This window comes from Bos indicus, chromosome 7 (genome assembly GCF_029378745.1).
Source record: "Bos indicus isolate NIAB-ARS_2022 breed Sahiwal x Tharparkar chromosome 7, NIAB-ARS_B.indTharparkar_mat_pri_1.0, whole genome shotgun sequence".
Taxonomy (NCBI): domain Eukaryota; kingdom Metazoa; phylum Chordata; class Mammalia; order Artiodactyla; family Bovidae; genus Bos; species Bos indicus.
Genome location: NC_091766.1, coordinates 5285023 through 5305135, shown reverse-complemented (window position 1 = coordinate 5305135; position 20113 = coordinate 5285023). Strand labels below are relative to the sequence as shown.

General features: G+C 44.3%; 1 long non-coding RNA gene across 1 annotated transcript; it reads right to left on the bottom strand.

The window, feature by feature from the left end:
• Nucleotides 1–351: 351 nt before the first annotated feature.
• LOC139184040 (uncharacterized) lies at nucleotides 352–9318 on the bottom strand. The gene is made up of 3 exons (XR_011567467.1): nucleotides 8943–9318; nucleotides 4329–4437; nucleotides 352–2709 (listed from the first exon to the last, which is right to left on the bottom strand). It is a non-coding gene; the product is annotated as an uncharacterized lncRNA (long non-coding RNA).
• Nucleotides 9319–20113: the final 10795 nt, after the last annotated feature.

Here is a 20113-nt window from a genome sequence, read left to right as displayed (position 1 = left end):
GCCAAGCTGATTTTTTAAAAGAAGATAAAATCAGAGTAGTTATTCTATCTAACTTCTAGGCTTATTATAGAGCTAGAATAATAAGACAGTTTGGTATTGGTGAAAAGATAGACAGGTAGATCAATAAAACAGAACAGACTAGAGCAACAAACCCATATAAATATAGCCAGTTGACTGTTGACACAGGTACTAAGGCAATTAAAGGAGAAAGGGAAATTCTTTTCAATAAATAGTATCAGAACAACTAGACATCATATGAAAAATAACATTAACTCTTACCTTATATCATACACAAAATTAACTCAATATGGATCGCAGAGACTTGAATGCGTAACCTAAAACTCTAAGACATTCAGAAAAAAAACAGAAGAAAAAAATTTTGCAAACTGGTAAGCAAAGTTGTCTTAGCTAGAAAATTTATAAGTTAGAGTTCATCATTTTGCTCTTCAAAAGTCACCATCAAGAAAACAGAAAGACAATGCATAGATCAGGAGAAAATATTTGCAATGTATGTATTAAGTAAACAAAATACCTGCATACAGAATATAGAAATAATTCTTACAACTCAGTAATAAACAATAAGAAATTGGGCAACAGATTTGAGTAGACACTTCACCAAAGAGGATATATGAGTGGCCAACGAACATGTGAAAAGATGCTCAATGTCGCTAGCCTGGGAAGTGCAAACCCAAACCACATGAAGATACCATCTCACACCCACAAAATGGGAAAAATTAAAAAGACAATAACAAGTGTTGGTAGTGCACTTCTGGTGAAAACGAGAAGTGATGCAGCCGCCCTGGAAAACAGTTTGGCAATTCCTTAAAGCTAAACATAGAATTACAATCTGACCCAGTCACTCCACGCCTAGGTATTTAGCAAAAATAGAATGGATGTCCCTGCAAGGCCTTGTATACCAGCATTCATTGCAACTTTATTTGTCATAGTCCTAAACTGAAAACAACCGAAAACTTCATCAGTAGGTGAATGAATGAACAAGCCGGTCCAGCCATCCAGGGCAATACGACTCAGCAATAAAAGGGAATAAACTGTTGATAAACACCACACCATGGAACAGTCGCTGAATCATCATGCTGAGTGAAAGAAGCCAAGCACGAAGCTTCCATATAAAATTCTGAACCTTGCAAACTCATGTTAGTGACGGAAAGCAGATCAGGGTTACCTGGGAATGAAAGCCTGGCGTTGCAAGTATTTTCTCTCAATCTATGTCTTGCCTTTCTGTTTTCTCAGTGGTGTCTTTTGAAGAGCAAAATGAAGAAGTCTAATTTATCGATGTTTTCTAGCTAAGACAACTTTGCAAAAATTTTTCTTCCGTTTATTTCTAGATGTCTTATAGTTTTAGGTTATATATTCAGGGATCAAATTCACGCTCTTGGCAATGAAATTGTGGCATCCTAACCACTGAACCACCGTGGAATCCCCTCATTTCCTTTGTTGGGAACTAAGATCCCACAAGCCACGTGGTGTGGCCAAAAAAGAAAAAGTGGAAATGACCCAGCCCTATGGAAGGGAGCAGACAAGGGTGAAGAAATTGCCCTGAAACCCAGCAAGTCTCCTTCTAGCAAATGAGACTTCCGAGAATGATACCTTTACAGTATTATTTAGTCATGAAAGCACTCTTATAACAGCAATCCGTTGGAAACAGCCTAGATGTCCAGTCACAGGGGATTCATTGAATAACCTATTTGCCATTCTCAGCACTGAATATTATGCAGCTATGCAAAAGAATAAGGTAGCTTAATGCTGACTGTGTGGGAAGACCTCCCAGATTCTGCAGCCAGTGCAGCAGGTAGGGATCTAAAGTAGTCGACATACAGTTTGGAAAAAAGAAACTAGAGACAGAATTAAAGTTTTCAAGATGGGACCAGCAGACTCAAGACCTCTAGGATCAAGAGCCCTGTTCCTCGGAGTGATAACACTTTTATTTAGTGTCTTGGCAAGCAGAAAGTATCTGTTGTGCTACGATAAAATCAGCCTCCTGTGTCCCCGGTCACGTCTCCCATTTTATTGATTACTTTGAACTATCTTTGTTATTTTCTTGGACAAGGGGTATCACCCACCTGGAGGTCATAGACCCATATACGCCTTGGGAAAACATCTTAGTGTGTGCACAAGCAGCGTTCTGAATTTGGGCTGACCCAGTGTTCCAAGGTCCACACCATGTTTATCCTTAACTTAGCAGGGCATGCGGAGAAGGCAGTGGCACCCCACTCCAGTACTCTTGCCTGGAAAATCCCATGGATGGAGGAGCCTGGTGGGATGCAGTCCATGGGGTCGCTAAGAGTTGGACACGACTGAGCGACTTCACTTTCACTTTTCACTTTCATGCATTGGAGAAGGAAATGGCAACCCACTCCAGTGTTCTTGCCTGGAGAATCCCAGGGACGGGGGAGCCTGGTAGGCTGCCGTCTGTGGGGTCACAGAGTCACACGACTGAAGCGACTTAGCAGCAGCAGCAGCAGGGCATGACAACCGCAACTAATCAACCTGATGTACTTTTGTTTAGATTATACTGTATTGCTATATTTTGCTTTTATTCTTTTCCCATGGTGATTTTCTCATGGCTTAGCCAGAGCAACAGGCTGACTGTTAACCCCTGCATTTCCCTCTTTTTGTTTTTGTGGCAGAAAATACCTCGATCTCGCAACTTCTTTCTTCATTAGTTTTTGGAGGGCTTTTTGTGTACATCTGAGGATTAAACAGAAGATTATAGTGAAACAGCAAAACATAGCTAGTGTTCCAGTGAGAACACCTCCAATACCTTTGATCCACTCAAGAGGATTTAATGAGTTAAGGCCTTCTGCTACCCCTTGAAGTGTATCTGTACCTGGTAATAGTCTAAGAGAAGCATGCTGTATGCCAATAATTCTTGCTTGTAGCTTTTTAATATCTAGAGTAAGGTTGTCGGCTGTATGGCCCTGCAAGTGCCGTCTAACATTTTCCCAGGTGTGTTCAGATTGGTTATATTCCTGAGGGGTTACACAGAAAGTAGTAATGTTCCAGTGACCCTTTAAATGTATTTTCAATTTAAGATTTTGCACTTCTCCTAAGAGTAGTACTGCGTTTTCTAAATCCACCAACTTGTTGTTAATCTCATTTATATGAATTTGGGCTCCCCAAGCAGAACTGGCATTTTTATGCCACTCCTGCACAAAAGTGATAGTTTGTACCATCTGATGGAAAGCTACTCCTCCCACTGCCGCTGTGGTGGTGATAGCAATAATGCCCATTATGGCGGCAACAAGGAACCCAGTGAAACGCTTGGATCTTTTCAGAATGGTATTCAGTACTGCATAGCAGGGGAGAGTTCCCAAGGCCTACTTTGCATTACTGGCAGCCAAACTCCTAAATGTCTGCGCAAAATCACATAGGAATGATTAAAGTTAAATAATGAACTGTTCAAGCAGGTATATGGCTTACGATCCTGGCAGGTCAGATTCCTTTCTGATTAATAGTTATAGTGCCAATCATAATTACATATGGGTTCCTAACACCAGCTAGAGTATAAAATGTCCAATTTGTTGATGTATTGAATGACAGAGTATAATTCATGGAATGAGAATAATTTCCATCCCAAATTCGATATTTTTTCAGGCTTATGGCCAACTTCCATATTTCTGTTTGAGCCCTACCTAATTTGAGCTGTGGCTATGGAGGAGACATGCCAGACAATGGGATATTCTGAATGTGCAGTAATATTAGTGTGATTGTATTCAGATACAGGCCAATGCAACTTCTTGTAAGGATTGTAGGATGAATTTTGGTGTGAGCAATTAAAGACTGCATACCCCTTAGGGGACCAATCCCAGATAATTCCATAGGAGCCATTAAGTAAGATCACCCCCTCAGTCCCGCGACAATTATCCCTGCGTATTTGACCTTGTCTGTCGGCCCACATGCGCTGTTCTCACGCAGGGGTCTATCTGGCTTGGTTAGATTATCTTATTAGTCTCTTGATATCCGAAGCTCAACCCAGAAAGTAAATGCAGTTGAACCTTAGTGTGATTTCTGTTTAAAGAATTTACAGAAAGCCAAGCCTGCATTGGTAGATTAAGACAGCCCTGGCCAACACCCAAGCAAACAGGCCAAGTGTCAAAACCCAAAGTGCTATTAAAGGGGGTCTCCTCTTCCTTTTTACGAATGGGCAAATGCTTGTCTTCTGGACCAGGGATCCAGGAAGAGTCATTAACATAAACAGGGATAGATCCTTCACCCCAATTAACAGGCGTTACCAATGGGGGGTTTGGCACATAGATAGGCCCAATAGGTTAATTCTTTGCTTCTGCCAAAGCCAGGGCTATACTCACTGTGATATCAGGGCAAGCGTAGCCATGGGTCAGGTTGCCTGGAGTCACTGGTTGTTTCTGCTCAGTTTTACTCCATGAGCTGGAATCCACACAGGTTCTAGACCTCCTCCTGGGGAGATACAGGCAAGCCTTCTTCCCCATGGAATTAACTTCCCTGGTGACGAAGCATTTGCTAGTGGATCTTGCTACCAAATCACAGGCTTAGTTGTATTTGTGGATGTAGCCTGAAAATGTCACTCAGTTGCAGTTTCCATAGTTTGTGCCGAAATATTCAAAAAAATCGAGGGTAAATAAAGCTTTATTCAATATTGTTTGTTGTCCTTGGCATCTCCCCCTTTTTTTTTTTGTATCATATGTTTAAGTGATTGATTAGCCCTCTCCACTATAGCCTGTCCTTGTGGATTATAGGGAATGCCAGTAGACTGTTTTATAGACCAAATTTTAAGAAATTATTGGAATGCTCTACTGGTATAAGCAGGGCCATTATCAGTTTTTATAGCTTTTGGTTGTTTTATAACAGCAAAACAAGCGTATAAATGTCTTCGTACATGTTTCGTAGTCTCACTGGATTGAGTAGTGGTCCGTATATTAATAGTCACATGTACAGAAGAGAGCTTACCAAAGGAAGATATATGAGCTATATCCATTATAACTATCGATTTTATATGGAACGGTATGATCCAACCAGTCCATTCTGAAGGAGATCAGCCCTGGGATTTCTTTGGAAGGAATGATGCTAAAGCTGAAACTCCAGTACTTTGGCCACCTCACTCGAAGCGTTGACTCATTGGAAAAGACTCTGATGCTGGGAAGGATTGGGGGCAGGAGGAGAAGGGGACGACAGAGGATGAGATGGCTGGATGGCATCACTGACTCGATGGACGTGAGTCTGAGTGAACTCCGGGAGTTGGTGATGGACAGGGAGGCCTGGCGTGCTGCAGTTCATGGGGTCGCAAAGAGTCAGACACGACTGAGCGACTGAACTGAACTGATACCATCATTATATCAGTGTCTCAGTCACACATTTGTGACTACACGCACATAATGTAGGGGACAACAGCTTTTGAAACAGACAATATAGAATACAATATAGTTAGCAGTAATAGTAAAATCACAAGTAAGAACTTAAGTCAAGAACTTTCATTAGATATAGTCCAGTGACATCTTTATGTCATCTGACTTAGTTTGTTAAAGGACTATAGCTTGTTGTTAATTTCCTGGTTGTAGATCCTGGAGCATCCGACCTTTATTTAAAGACTAGTTACTGAGATAAGCTTTAGAAACAAACTTAAGAGTGTCCTTTTTAATAACTTAATTAAACCTCCTAGCAATGTTACATAACCACAAGGAACTATATCAGAAGTGAGTCTATAAATACAGACCTTAATTAACAAAGCTAGAACTTAATATTCAGTGAAACATAATAGATACCATAGGCCTGACAACAGTTGGGTGGATTTTTCTTTTAGAGCTCCCCAGTATACTCTTGAGGTTTTTGTATATGTCTGGAAATAGTCTTTTTTACCTGGATGAGGCTGGTCAGAACCCAAATGTCTCCAATTTCTGGAGGGATGAGGCAGAGAGAAAATAAAAATGTTTTAATTTTACCCACAGGTATAAATCACCAAATTGTTTTAAACCATCAGTGACTTGAGGAGAAGAGCTTTTTTATATTTGAAAACAAAGATTAGAAGCCAGTAATATGTCAGACAAAAAGTCATGAAAATTGTAGTCATATTTAGCAGTCTGTTCAATCTCACGTAACCAGTCCCTTTGTTTTGTGGTCCTTGCCCGACGATGGAGGATGTCGGTAAAAACGATAGGTTCGGAGAAGTTTGTGAAGTTTTTTGTCAATGTCTTTACGACCTGTCCAGCAAAGTGGGTGCCCCAATCAACTGGAGATTGTAGAAAACACATTTTAACCATTTTGCCTCTATTGTGAGATATTAACCCTGAAGTCAGGAAAGGCTTTATCCTATCAAATAAAATCGAGGTTTGTCAGGGAGCCGGGAAAGCCGAGCAGTCTTGGGCCTCCCGTAGCCCTGACTGGTTTACAGCCATTGTTTATCCACTTTAAATCTCCTGACGAGGAGTTAATTTTGTAGAAGCAGAACGAGCTTTGTCTATGTGTGCCATAGTCTCCATGGATCATTGTGAAATAACACTCATTCATTTTATCAAAGTAACAAAAGATTTTAAACGCAAGTATGAATCACTCAAAGACAAAGAACTTTATATAGTCTGTTATCAAAAGCCATATTCCAAAAAAACTTTGTTCTTTTAACAGGAAGAGAAAACCAAATTCCACATTGGTCCCAGCTTATATTCACTGTGAAAAAATAATTATTTACTTAGTCAAAGCAACAATAAGACTTCAAAAGCAGTTTAATGTCTTAAGAAACTTGTACCATGCACAAAACTCTTCTTTCATTTGCCACAAACCTTTTTTTACACTTTTTGTATTCATTGCTTCATTTATTTCTTTAGAGAATGCTGCTGCTACTAAGTCGCTTCAGTCGTGTCCGACTCTATGCGACCCCATAGAGTCAGCCCACCAGGCTCCCCCGTCCCTGGGATTCTCCAGGCAAGAACACTGGAGTGGGTTGCCATTTCCTTCTCCAATGCATGAAAGTGAAAAGTGAAAGTGAAGTTGCTCAGTCGTGTCCAACTCTTAGCGACCTCATGGACTGCAGCCTACCAGGCTCCTCAGTCCATGGGATTTTCCAGGCAAGAGTACTGGAGTGGGGTGCCATTACCTTCTTAGCCACCTGTAAATTTAGACTTACTTTTTTTTTTAAGACTTACTTTTTTTTTAGTAGACTGTAATTTCATTTTTAATACCTTTTTTATTAAAAACATAAATCATTTTCTTTAAGCAACCATGAACTGCTGACAAATTTAGGTTACATTAAACCTAGGCACACTAAAAGTGTTACATAATGTTGATGACTCGAGACATGTCTTAATTAGATTAGCAGACAAACATTAATGTTAGATATTTAATATTGAATATTTTTCAGTTCACATGAACCTGAATTTAAATAGAGCTCATTTATAAATTAACCTCATATTATCCAAAAACGAAGACACACACTGAGACACAGATAAATTTAGAGAGACAGACAGACAGAGATCTCATAGTTTTCCACTTGAAATTTAAAATGTCTCTTTGCCTCTTCTTTTTTTCTTGGTTTTAGTTCTACCAATTTGTTTATGGCTGGAGTCCCAGATAGAGTGGGTTGTGTATCCCAAGGACATGATAAGAGTTAACGTCAGGTTTTTACCCAAGCCTATTGTTGTTTCTCAGGCAGAATTGGAGCTCCAAAAAAGTATTTTAATAAGCCAACTTATTCCTAATTGCATGTGCAAAAAGAACTGGTTTTGTAATTTCAAAAAAGATTTTATTTTAACCAGTTTTCTCCGGAGTCTAAAGAATATCATGGCTATTCAGTGTCAAAAATGTCATCTCTTTTTTTGTAATCATAGTTTCATAGCTAAAAATTAAATCAGAGAATGTTTAAATCGGCTCTGATGACCAGATAGCCTGACTGACAAGATGTTCCAGCAGGGACTGTCTCTCTGGGGAAGTGAGGTCTTCTCTTAAAGTAAAGAAAGCCTGTCCTTTAACTTCTATTTTCTCCCAGGCTCTTAAGCAGTATCACCTCACCTGTTCTATCACCTGATCTTCCATAAACTCTTGATCTTGACTTCTCCCCCAATTTCCATTGTCTGTCAATTGATCTAAAGAGACGGGGATCTGCCTGGCTTGGTTATGAGCCGCCATAATCAAACAGGAACCCTCAGCTAGTCCCTGCACTGTTCACAAGGTAAAAGGAGAACTTCATAGTTCTGAACAGCTTGCTTAAGTTCCTTTATGTTTTGAAGGGAATCTATGCACAGCCTCATACACCCCATTAGGATTATTAAGATCTGCCCCAGGAGCTATCCGTTCATGTATTGTCACTGGAAATGCCATAGTCACCTTCAAGTCACCATAGCCTTCAAGTCACTCTCCTGTCAAGCCCACCAAATACCTTTCTGGAGGGGTGACAGGACTGCCGTTTGTAGTAAGAAAGGAAAAGCTTGAGACACTTCAGCAATTAAGACAGGAGAGGGAGGAAGAGGAGGCAGAGAACTTCGTCTTCTCTAAACAAAGGCAAAGAAGGAACTGCAGCTTTAAGAGCCTCCTGAGTTTTTTGCTCTACCCACCTCGGGCTCTAGCATATTCAGATTGTCTCTTTGATGGGGTTTCACATTCATCCTCACTCCCTTCTGAGTTATCTGGGGTCTGAAAAGCTTCTAAAATGGGTTTTGTCAGTGCCCAGGTTGACCAGATGGATGCAGGCAAGGGCACTCACTCCCCTGCAAAGAAGTTTTTCTAGTTCACTACCTATCTTCTCCCCTGTTCCTAAATCTAAAGTACCAAGAGAAGGGAACCTTGAGCAGTGTTTCTCAATGGTTTGTAAAAGCTCCAATAGCCTGCCCTCACTTAATTTTGTTCCCTCTGCTTTGAAAAGCTGCCTTAAGAGGCATATATATGGCCGGTATTGTTCTGAGCTTTCTGAATTTCCCATGCTTAACACTGGTTTCAATGCCTGAGAGAGTGTTACTTACCCAAAAGGAGATTTTCAGAGGCCTCCCCCCATTCTTCCTCAGGACCCTGTGCCGATATTTCAACTTTAGCTTTGCTCTCGGCGATCCTTCGCTTTTGAGCCCCACCTTGGGTGCCACTTGCTGCAGCCAGCGCAGCAGGTAGGGATCGAAAGTAATCCATGCACAGTTTGGAAAAAAGAAACTAGAGACAGAATTAAAGTATTAAAGATGGGACTGGGAGACTCAAGACCTCTAGGATCAAGAACCCTGCTCCTCTTTTATTTATTTAGTGTCTTGGCAAGCAGAAAGTATCTGTTGTGTTACAATAAAATCAGCCTCCTGTGTCCCCAGTCACGTCTCCCATTTTATTGATTACTTTGAACTATCTTTGCTATTTTCTTGTACAAGGGGTATCACCCAGCTGGAGGTCATAGACCCGCATATGCTTTGGGAAAACATCTTGGTGTGTGCACAAGCAGCGTCCTGAATTTGCGCTGACCCGGTGTTCCAAGGTCCACACTATGTTTATCCTTGGTTTAGCAGGGCATGATGACCCCAACTAATCAACCCGATGTACTTTTGTTTAGATTCTACTGTATTGCTATACTTTGCTTGGAATTCTATTCCAATTTCCGTAAAAATTATGGTGATTTTCTCATGGCTTAGCCAGAGCAACAGAAGGCTGATTATTAACCCCTGCACTCCGGTACTCTGTGAAGGAAAAAGCAAGGTGCAGAAGGCCTGGGCAGGAGGCTTCTGTTTGTATAGAAAGAGAAGAGACTGAGGATTTCCTCATACTGGCAAAGACTCTCTGCAGGGAGACAAAAAAAACTTTTTCACGTGGTGTCTGCTGAGGAGGGGAACTGGAGAGCCATGATAAGTGAAAGAGGGAGACGGTTTATGCTGTTTATCTTTTTGTACCTGTTGAATTTTGTATCTGTTGTGCTCAGACGCTCAGTCGTGTTCAACTCTTTGCAACCCCATAGAGTGTAGTCCGCTAGGCTCCTCTGTCCATGAAATTCTCCCAGCAAAATTACCAGAGTGGGTTGCCATTTCCTCCTCCAGGGTATCTTCCTGACCCAGGGATCAACCCTCATCTCCTGTGTTACTTGCATTGGCAGGCAGATTCTTTACCACTAGTGCCACCTGGGAAGCTCGTATTTGTTAATAGTGTTTAAAAGTTAAGGGTTTCTGCAATGGCTCAATGGTAAGGAGACAGGGGTTCAATCCCTGATTTGGGAAGATCCCACGTGCCACAGAGCGACTAAGCCCATGCGCCACAACTGTTAAGCCCGTGCTCTAGAGCCCGGGAGCCATAACTACTGAGCCCATGGGCCGCAACTACAGAAGCCAACTCTCCCTAGAGCCTGTGCTGCACGAGAAGCCACCACAATGAGAAGCGGGAGCACGGCAGCTAGAGTAGCTCCCGCTCGCCACTGCTAAAGAAAAGCCCGCAGAGCAATGAAGACCCAGCACAGCCAAAAGTAAATAAAATGATAAAAAATTCAAGTGTTGATCAAAAAAGGAAGTATATTTAATTACATAGATTGTGGGGGGCGGGGAACAGGAATTCCTGTAGCTGCTGTTCAGAACTTGACAGTGAACCAAACCAATCATTGGTGATAAGAACAACACTTATCAAGCGATCACCAGTACATCAGGTGCCCACTGAGGGTAATGCAGTTAATCCTTGAAACAACATCAGAGGTGTGAACTTCGATACCCATCTACAGAGGGGAAAATTGAGGCTGGGGGAGGTTGAGTGACAGGAAGAAAGAGCCTCTAGTTTGCTTTGCTTCTCCTCACAATGCCCTAGGATGCCCCCCAGATAGACTGAGAAATGAAAATAGGGATCTGGCCCCTGGGTGTGTGTCAGGGGGAGGGCAGATAGCAGCACAGAGCCCACAGAGACCAACCTTCCTTTCTTAATTTTTCTCCCTAACCTGCACGCCACACTCAGCTGTGGTACATATTTTTATTCTTTATCTTGTTTTTGGCCATTTCCGCCATTGCTATGTCAGCTCCCTCCTAGCTGGAGCTTTTGGTTGTCATGGTCACAGCTGTGTCCCCGGTTCCCAACACACAGTAGGTACTGATGAATGAATGAGTGATGAATGAGTGAATTCAGAGGAGGAACCTTAGGAAGGTTGAGAGCAGGGACAATTGGGGACAGGAGAGGAGGGGGGAATGAGGCTAGCGCAAGGATGGGGTGGCACCTGGGGTACGGGGGAGCAGGTGGCTTGCAGACATCTGGGGGGCAAAAGGACAGAGGCAGAACTCTTGCCAGCAGAGCCCTGGAAGGATGGAGGTGCCAAGGTGGAGAACGGAGTGGTCAGGATGGCGGAGCTCCACATGTGACAGCCAGGACAGCCCAGGAGGGGCAACCTGATATGCAAGCCGAGGATTGCATGAGAAGCCTGGATTAACAAACTGGTCCAGGGCACTCAGGGGCGGCCTCTTGAATCAGGAACTTGGCTGCACCTAATTGAATGATGTGACAGAAAGGGAGCGCCACCTGGCTTGAGATCTCTGGTCCAGAACCAGCTTATCGGGTCAGATTCCTGCTTGGCCCCGGCGGGGTGGGCAGCCAGGAGGGGTGCACAGGGGCAAGAGGGTGGGTCAAGGGCGCAGCGGGAACCATGACAGCACTTGCCAGGCAGGTGCTGTGCTGTGCTGCGCTTAGTCGCTCAGTTGTGTCCAACTGTTTGCAACCCCATGGACTGCAGCCCGCCAGGCTCCTCTGTCCATGGGGTTTCTCCAGGCAAGAATAATGGAGTGGGTTTCCATGCCCTCCTGCAGGGCCTCTTCCCAACCCAGGGATCAAACCTGGGTTTCCTGCATTGCGGGTAGATTCTTTACCATCTGAGTCACCAGGGAAGCCCAAGAATACTGGAGTGGATAGCCTATCCATTCTCCAGGGGATCTTTCAGACCCAGTAGTCGAACCAGAGTCTCCTGCTTTGCAGGTGGATTCTTTACCAGCTGAGCTAGCAGAGAAGCCAGGTAGGGCCAAAACATAAAAACAAAACATAAAACAAAACATAAAAACAAACAAAAAAACATTTTTAGACAGAATACACACACACACACCCCCCAAGTGTCCATCCCTCTTCTTAGCTGCAAGGGTCATCCTGACCCAGGCTTTGGCGACAGTAGCACCAGGTACCAAGTCCAGGGCTCTTCCTATCACCCTCCCTCTCCACTTCACCCTCCTCTCCTCTCCCTTCTGTTCCCCGTCCTTCCTACTGCCCCTCCTCTGGATCCTCTCCTGCCCTCGCAGGATTCATTTTGTGCACCAGGCTCTAAGACTTCTTTCCACTGCCTGTTCCCTCTCCGAAGCCTGGAGAAACTGAGACCCAGAGCATTGAGTTCACAACAACAGGAGGGGTACAGCCAGCAAAGACAGACAGCCCCTACCACCCCGGTACAGACAATTATACACCTTTTAAACTGCCCACTGGTTTCCCTGATGGCCCAGTTATAAAGAATACACCTGCCAATGCCGGAGATGCAGGAGATGTGGGTTTGATCCCTGGGTCGGAAAGACCCCCTGGAGGAGAAAATGGCAACCCACTCCAGTGTTCATGCCTGGAAAATCCCATGGGCAGAAGAGCCTGGCGGGCTACAGTCCATGGGGTCACAAAAGAGGTGGATACGACTGAGGATGCACGCACCAGACTTCCCAACAACCCTACAAGCTGGGGACTATAATTAGGCTCATCTTGCAGATGGGGAAACTGAGGCCAGAGTAGTAATGCCCAGGAAATTTGCTTACACCACCACATCAATGTCCTAGGCTATTTGGCCTCAGCCTGGCAAAGACAGGCAAAGGCTCTTCTGCCATCTAGTGGACACTCACGGCAGCACCGTTCGAATGGAGTCGCCTCTCACGGGCCATTGGGCCGTGGGCGGGGCCAGAGTCAGGAAGGTGCAAGCCTAAGGCCCTGACCACCCTTTCTCTTTCATGTTCTTCTCCCTCCAAGCGTTCAAATTTTCACACTCTAAGTGTCCGCCTGAAAGGCATCAACTGACTAGTCTCCCTCCTGGGCCCTTCAGCAGAGAAAGACCCCAAAAGGTGGGCAGGGGAGGGGAGTGACATTAATTCGATGCATACAAAAAATTAAAGACCACAAATAAAGGTAATTCTGTAATTATAAAAAAACAGCATGCATGCATAGTTCTCCTTTTGTCTCAACTGATTTTAAAAAGCAGTTGTATAAAAATTATTAATTTTATTTGAGGGCTTATAACATGTAGAAAAGTAATATATTTGTCAATAATAGCACAAAGGAGATGAGAGGAACAAAGCTGTATTGAAATCAGGAAATAACACCAGGTAGTAATGTCACCCAAAGTGGGGTCTGGCTGTTCGCTGCTCAAAAGCCAATAAAAAGGCAAGTTGGTGGAAAAGCAAGTTTGCTTTATTTTGGATGCTGGCAACTGGGGTGAAGGGGAGGTGGATTTCTTCCAAAGGCTGACACCCCCCACCCACTGACAATCAGTGGGCGAGAGGTTTTATAGACAGAGGGAGGGGGCTGCATGCAGAAAGAGCACAGCCAGCTCTGACAGTCGTCTTCAAATTGGTCGCTCAGTGGTCTGCAGCGTCACCCTGACTGTTTCTGTACAGTTAATCTTCAGTTCCAGGGTCAGTTTGTTCCCAAGTCCTTGAGGCCAGTTCTCGAAATCGTAACAGCTTAGCTTATGTCATGGCTAGGGTCTGGTTATCATGTAGTTCACATCTTCCACCTGGTAGGGATTTCAGTATCTTAAAGACAGCACACAGCATACTGCTCAGAATATTATTTACAACCCGTGAAGAGGAACTAAAAGTCCTTGACTGTGTTTAATGACTAAACTGTTACTGTTTAGTCTTGTTGAACTGTTTCCCTTTGTTTCTGCATTTTATCACTTCTCTGATTAAACTTATTCTTTGGCTAAAGTTTTTTTGTCACAGACAAAAGGCAGACAGAAGAGCATAGGGTCCTGCTCCATTCTGGTAATTCTAAGTGACAAAAACAGAGGAATCGAACCAGAAATTCAAAAAGAGAAAACCAATGTAACAACTCTAGATATTTGCCCTCCTTTATTTTCTTGGATTCTTTATCAAACACATAACTGCATGGAGTAATCATTATAACAATGAATTATTTGTTCTGTAACACAGGTGGATGCAAAATGTAGAACAATCATAGCATAATAATAACAATAATAGCATGGGCTCCCCTGGTGGCTTAGATGGTAAAGAATCTGCCTGCAACGCCAGAGACCTGGCCGGGTTCCATCCCTGGGTCGGGAAGATCCCCTGGAGAAGGGAATACAAACTCCAGTATTCTTGCCTAGAGAAGTTTATGGACAGAGGGGTCTGGTGGGCTACACAGTCCAGGGGGTCACAAAGAGTCAGAACTGAGCGACTTTCACACATAATAATAGGACAAAATGGGGAAGAGGAAATGAGATATGTAAGATCAGCATTTCCATATATGTCCTTAAAATTTAGGCAGCATGGAGACTTCCCAGATGGTCTAGTGGGTAAGGCTTCGTGCTCCAAATGCAGAGGCCCAGCTTTGATCCCCAGATGAGGAACTAGATCCTACATGCATGATGCAACTAGGAGTTAGCATACTGCAACTAAGACCCAGTGCAGCGAAAATAAATCAATATATATATTTTTAATTTAAGACAGCAAAAATCCAAGGAGATTCTAAATTGAAATGCATATGGTAAGCCCCAGAACAGTCACTAAGGAAATAACTCAAAATATATACTGAAAAAAATCATTAAAGGAAGTAAAATGTTACGTTAGAAAATAGTTGCTTCATGCAACAGTAAGCAGTAAAGAAATAAACAAGTGGGACTACATCAAACTGAAAAGCTTCTGCACAGCAAAATAAACCATCAACAAAATGAAAAGACAAACTCCAGAATGGGAGAAAATATTTGCAAACTCTATATCTGACAAGGGGTTAATATCCAAAATACATAAAGAACTCAAAACCCAAAGAATGTGATTTTTTTAAATGGGCAGAAGAACCAAATAGAAATTTTTTTTCAAAGACGACATCCAAATGGCCATCAGGTACAGTGCATGAAAAGATGTTTAAAGTCACTGGTCGTCAGACAAATGCAAATCAAAACCACAATGAAATATCACTTTACACCTGTTAAAATGCCATCAAAAAGACAAGAGTGGGACTTCCCTAGTGGTCCAGCAGTTGATTCTGAGCTTCTACTGCAGGGGCTGAAGCTTTCATCCCTGGTAGGGGAACTAAGATCCCTCACGCCCTGTGTGTGTGCTTAGTCGCTCAGTCGTGTCCGACTCTTGCAACCCCATAGACTGCAGTCTATGGAGCCTGCCAGGCTCCTCTGTCCCTGGGATTCTCCAGGCAAGAAGACTGGAGTGGATTGCCGTTTCCTTCTCCAGGGGATCCTCCTGACCCAGGAATTGAACCCAGGTCTCCTGCATTGCAGGCAGATTCTTCACTGACTGAACTATGAGGGAAGCCTCCCTCATGCCCTGCATTGAGGAAAGAAAGAAAAAAAAGACAAGAGAACAGTTGGAGTTTCGAACATGGAGGAAAAAAGAACCCTGTCACACTGTTGGCAGAAATGTAAACTGATGAAGCCACCTATGAAGAGCAGTTTGGAGGTTCCCTTAAAAAATTAAAATTAGAACTATTATGTGTGCTAAGTCGCTTCAGTCATGTTCGAGTCTGCAACCCTGTGGACCATAGCCCACCAGGCTCCTCTGTCCATGGGATTCTTCAGGTAAGAAAACTGGAGTGGGCTGCCATGCCCTCCTCCAGGGATCTTCCCGACCCAGGAATCCAACCCATGTCTCTTACAGCTCCTGCATTGGCAGGCGGGTACTTTACCACTAGCACCACCTGGGAAGCCCCATATGATCCAGCAATTCCACCTCTGTATATTTATCTGAAGGAAACAATAACACTCACTCTCATATTCACTACATACGAAGTAGCAGACATCTATGCTGTATCAAGGGAGAAGGCAATGGCACCCCACTCCAGTACTCTTGCCTGGAAAATCCCATGGATGGAGGAGCCTGGTAGGCTGCAGTCCATGGGGTCGCTAAGAGTCCGACAGGACTGAGCGACTTCACTTTCACTTTTCACTTTCATGCATTGGAGAAGGAAATGGCAACCCACTCCAGTGTTCTTGCCTGGAGAATCCCAGGGATGGGGGAGCCTGGTGGGCTGCCGTTTATGGGGTTGCTGAGAGTCGGACACGGCTGAGAGACCTCACTTTCACTTTTCACTTTCATGCGTTGGAGAGGGAAATGGCAGCCCACTCCAGTACTATTGCCTGGAGAATCCCAGGGATGGGGGAGCCTGGTTGGCTTCCATCTATGGGATCGCACAGAGTCGGACACGACTGAAGCGACTTAGCAGCAGCAGCAGCAGCATGCTGTATCAAGGTTGCTGGCATCCTGCCATATCACTTAACCACTAAACTACCATTGGAACAGCCCACATGTGTTCTATAGGACGGATGGAATGGTTGGTTCTCTGTTGTTAGCTAGTGCTTTGCCTTAGTAATAAATATGTGAGGCCTTTTCTGGGGGAAAAAATGGGCAGGAGTTCCCTGGTAGTCCAGTGATTAACAGCCCACCTGCCAGTGCAGGGAACACAGGTCCCATACCTGCTTCCGGAAGATTCCATATGCTGTAGAGCAGGTAAACCCACGCACTACTAAGCCCACATGCTGTAACTAGTGAAGCCCGAGTGCCCCAGAGCCCAGGCTTTGAAAAAAGAGAAGCCACCACGCTGAGAAGCCTGTGCACCACACCTAGAGACTAGCCCCCAACTCACTGCAACTAGAGAAAGCCCACACACAGCAAGGAAGACCCAGCACAGTCAAAAATATATAAATAAAATAAATGCTTTAAAAATGGGCAGTGAAATTGAATAGACTTTCTCCAGAGAAGATACAGGTAGGGTCAATAAGCACAGGAAAAGACGCCCAAAAGCAATGAAAATTGCTTTTCAGCAAAAAGCAAATCAAAACTACAATGAAATGCCACTTCACACCACTAGGATGGTTATAAGAGAAAAAGAATAAAAAGCATCAGTGAGGAGGTGGAGAATTGAAACTCTCACACATTGCTCATGGGAATGTAAAATGATACAGGCATTTTATAAACCACTCTGGCAGTTAAACAGAGAATTACCAAGGGACTCAGCAATTCCACCCCTGGCAACATCCAAGCGAAATGAAAACATACATTGACACAAAAATTTGCATGGAAATGTCATTATTTCCTTATCTACAATAGCCAAAAAGTAGAAACCACACAAGTGTTCATCAGCTGAAGAATGGATAAACAAAATGTATCTACACGATAGAATATTACTTGGCTGTAAAAAGAAACAAAGTATTGACCCATGATATAATGTCAATGAACCTTGAAAACATTATGCTAACTGAAAAAAGGCAAACGCAAAAGATTTCACTTTGTGTGAGTCCAATTCCCCAGGTGGTGCAGTGGAAAAGAATCCACTTGCCAACGCAGGACATACTGGAGTCGGAGATACACAGGTTCAATCCCTGGGTCAGGAAGATCCCCTGGAGGAGGAAATGGCAACCCACCACAATATTCTGGACTGGAAAATTTTAGGGACAGAGGAGCCTGGTGGACTACAGTCCATGGGGCCCTAAAGAGTTGGACATGACTTAGAGTGAACATGCATGCAATTATGTAAATGTCTAGAATAGGGAAATCCATAGTGGTATAAAGCAGATTCCTGTAGCCTAGGGCTGGGGAATGGGGAGGGAATGGCAAGTGACTCCTAAGAGTAAGGGGCTTCTTTCAGGGGGGAAGAAGGGAAAGTTCTCAATTTTATGGTGATGTTGCACAACTGTGTCTATATGCTGCTCCTGCTGCTAAGTCACTTCAGTCGTGTCTGACTCTGTGCGACCCCATAGACGGCAGCCCACCAGGCTCCTCTGTCCCTGGGATTCTCCAGGCAAGAACACGGGAGTGGGTTGCCATTTCCTTCTCCAATGCATGCATGCATGCTAAGTCGCTTCAGTCGTGTCCGACTCTGTGTGACCCTATGGACAGCAGCCCACCAGGCTCCTCCATCCACAGGATTCTCTAGGCAAGAATACTGGAGTGGGTTGCCATTTCCTTCTCTAATGTATATATATATGTATGTATGTAAATGTAGTTTAAAATAAACATTGAATTGTACAACTTACATGTGTGACTCGTATGGCATGTGAGCTATAACGTTTTGGTTTTTTTTTAACTGACATTCCCCTTTATAAAAAAACTGGCTGTGCTTGGTCTTTGTTGTGGCCCTCAGGGTTTCTTCCTGTTGCAGAGCACAGGGCTCCAGAGTAAGTGGGGATGTGGGTTTATGTGTCCCACCCCATGTGGGATCTCAGTTCTTTGACCAGGGACCAAACCCACTCCCTTGCATTGGAAGGCAGATTCTCAACCACTGGACCACCAGGGAAGTCCCTGTGAACCATATCTTAATTAAACTTATTAATTTTAATTAGCAAAATAAAAATTCTAATTGGGCTCAACTGTCACCTCCTCCAAGAGCTCTCTCTCCTAATATAAACCCTCCAGTTTATCCTCTTTCAGGATATCTTTATATCTTTACAGCCTGACTTCGTGAGTTCTTTCCTTTTCCATCCTGGGTCTCCCCTCCAGAGGAGCCACTTTTTTGCCTAAACAAATTGCTAAGCCCAGAGCTTCCAAAGGTGGGGCTGCCCCTTGATCATTTTTAGCAGCCCCATAAAGCCCCACCCCCCAAGCCCCAAGCCCTACTCCGCCTCAGGATCTGTACTGGAAACAAGCAGATGGGGTTTGAATATTTGCTACTATGAAACACAGATCAGATCCTCCCATAATAATAATTACTATTCCATTGCTTAATGAATGTTTAGTGTGTTTGCTAAGTGTGTCTGACTCTGCGATTCCATGGACTGTAGCCCATCAGGCTCCTCTGTCCATGGGATTTACCAGGCAAGAATACTAGAGTGGGTTGCCATTTCCTTTTCCAGGGTATCTTCCTGGCCCAGGGATGGAATCTGCATCTCTTGGCAGGCAGATTCTTTACCACTGAGCCACCAGGAAAACCTTTAATGAATGTTAGCACTTGTTAACTGCTCTGTACCTGGCCTTTCACACAAGTTGAGTGTGAATGAGTGTTACGTGCTCAGTCCCATCCAACTCTTTGCGACCTCATGGACCGTAGCCAGCCAGGCTCCACTGTTCACGGAATTTTCCAGGCAAGGATACTGCAGTGGGTTGCCATTTCCTGCTCCAAGGGATCTTTCCGACCCAGGGATCTAACCTGTGTCTCTTGGCGGGTGGATACTTGACCACTGCGCCACCTGGGAAGCCAGTATGGTAACATTACTAGGAAAAAAAAACACCAGTACTATTTCCATTTTGGGCTTCCCTAGTGGCTCAAACGGTAAAGAATCCGCCTGCAATGCGGGACTCCTGGGTTCGATCCCTGAACTGGGAAGACCCCCTGGAGGAGGGCATGGCAAACCCACTCCAGTATTCTTCCTGCTGCTGCAAAGTCGCTTCAGTCGTGTCCGACTGTGTGTGACCCCATAGACGGCAGCCCACCAGGCTCCCCCGTCCCTGGGATTCTCCAGGCAAGAACACTGGAGTGGGTTGCCATTTCCTTCTCCAATGCATGAAAGTGAAAAGTGAAAGGGAAGTCGCTCAGTTGTGTCCGACTCTTCGAGACCCCACGGGCTGCAGGCTACCCATGGGGTCCTACCATGGGTACCAGGCTCCTCCGTCCATGGGATTCTCCAGGCAAGTATTCTTCCATGGGGTCGCAAAGAGTCAACACGACTGAGCGACTAAGCACACATTCCCATTTTACAGAAGAGAACGCTCAGGTCCTGGAGCCTCATCACCGGGACGATGATGCACACAGATAGATGTAAAGGCAGGAACCTGGAACCGGCCTCCGAGACCGCCCAGTGTACCTACAACTCCCGGCATGCCGCGCGCACCGACGCTCCCTTACGCCTCGCTAGAACAGGAGGCCTAGTTGCGCTGCGTCTCGGGAATTGTAGTGTCGCCGCAAAGGGAGGCCGGGCTCTGAGAGGTTGGTGGATCTGGAGTTAACGAACAAGCAAATCTTATTGAGCTCGGGGCTGAGGAGCCAATGGGCTTGCGGCATCGAAAGGGAGGGA